This window comes from Nematolebias whitei, unplaced genomic scaffold (genome assembly GCF_014905685.2).
Source record: "Nematolebias whitei isolate Nwh7 unplaced genomic scaffold, NemWhi1 Nwh_scaf_10897, whole genome shotgun sequence".
NCBI lineage: Eukaryota > Metazoa > Chordata > Actinopteri > Cyprinodontiformes > Rivulidae > Nematolebias > Nematolebias whitei.
The window spans coordinates 195-1,933 of record NW_023629442.1 but is presented as its reverse complement, the minus strand read 5'-3'; the positions used below and the strand labels follow the sequence as shown (position 1 = coordinate 1,933).

Genomic DNA, 1,739 nt, shown 5'->3' with positions numbered 1-1,739 from the left:
ACACAGAGACACACAGAGACACACAAACAGACACACACACACAGACACACAAACAGACACACACACACACAGACACACACACACACACAGAGCCACGTGTCCTCCAGCTGTTTTCATCTTCCTCTCGCTCTACAGCTGGTGATCGAAGTGGTGACCCGCGGCCGGACTTCAGTCCAGCCCACTTTATAAAATAAATAAAACTTGGTTCAGTTTTTTACTTTTATGATTGAATTCAACAAAATAAATGTAAAAAGTAACAGATTCAAACTTTGTTCATGATTTTAATGTCTGGATGTTTCTGAGCTGCTGTGTTGAAGATCCCTCATCTAAAGTCAAACGTCATGTTGAGTCTCCATGCTCCTCCTCATGCTCCTCTTGATGCTCCTCCTCATGCTCCTCTTGATGCTCCTCTTGATGCTCCTCCTCATGCTCCTCCTGATGCTCCTCCTCATGCTCCTCGTCATGCTCCTCCTGATGCTCCTCCTCATGCTCCTCGTCATGCTCCTCCTCTTGTTGTTCTGCAGGTTTCAGGTGAGCAGGAAGGGGAAGTTGTGGAGGGACTCGTTCCTGGTGGAGAGAGGGTAAGGACACCTTCGGCCTCTTTAATCAGCTGACAGCAGCTTAAATCACAGCCAGCATTCGGCTGAGGTTTGTAAAGACTCAGTTCGGTTCAGAACCTGGACCTTCTCTGTGTTGGATGAAAACGGGGCGAGCAGGTTGCTGATGTTTTGACGCCTGCTGAGTTCTCTCTGTTCTTGCAGGAAGTTGCTCCACCAGCAGGTGGAGAGGAAGGAGGTGTCGCCGGAGGAGAACTTCCTGCCCAAACACCAGCGGGTGAAGGACCTCTGTCAGCGGGCAGAGTACCAGACGCCCTGCCAGCAGACCGGACAGGTACCCACACCGGTCCAGGTAGACCCTCTGGACTGGTTTGTTGTGTTGGACCCTGTGACTTGTCCTCCGACACGTTCCTCGTGCTCAGCGGCGTCTGCAGGACGCCTCCTGAGCTGATCTTTGTGTTTTCAGAAGTGGCAGTGCGTGGAGGACACTGCAGGAAAGCTGCGGCTCTTCAAGTGTAAGAGCGAAGGGGGAGGAGCCAAACATGCTCAGAGGGGCGTGGCCAGCCGCCAGCGTCCAATCAGCATCAAATCCCAGCTGTACCTTCCTGACTCGGATGCCTGCAGCTGTGACTTCGGTGACCTCCGACCCTTCGTGTCGAAGCCGTTCAAGAAATCTTTCTTTAAGAAAAGTGAGTTTGTGTTTTCGTCCAGCGGGGGCAGCAGAGAGTCTGAACCCAGACTACAGGTTTAATCAGGTCAACTTCATTTATAGAGCACATTTAAAACAGCAGCTGTTACCAAAGTGTGTAACAATAACATCAATGAGAATAAAATTAATGGAAAAATAAAAGTAATGATAATACTGAAAAATTAACTAAAGATAAAACAGAAACACAGAACAAAAAATACTGAATCAGATCACACTGTGTGAAATGTCAGAGAGAACTGATGAGTTGGAACAGAGGCTTGAACACAGGAAGTGAAGCAGCCTGTCTCATGTCCGGGGGGGGGGGGGGGGGGGGGTTCTTCCAGAGTTTGGGGCACAACGACTGAAAATTCTCTGAGCTTCAACCAGAAGCTGCTGATTGGATGATCTCAGGGCCCGTGAAGGAACATCTGGTTCCAGCAGCTCAGAGAGATAAAGAGGCTCTTACAGGTCGACAGGAGAGTTTTAAAATCTGT

The 1,739-nt window shown here is 49.4% G+C and overlaps 1 long non-coding RNA gene across 1 annotated transcript; it reads left to right on the top strand.

The window, feature by feature from the left end:
* Positions 1-521: 521 nt before the first annotated feature.
* LOC119429922 lies at positions 522-1,240 on the top strand. The gene is made up of 3 exons (XR_005187867.1): positions 522-581; positions 762-891; positions 1,024-1,240. It is a non-coding gene; the product is annotated as an uncharacterized LOC119429922 (long non-coding RNA).
* Positions 1,241-1,739: the final 499 nt, after the last annotated feature.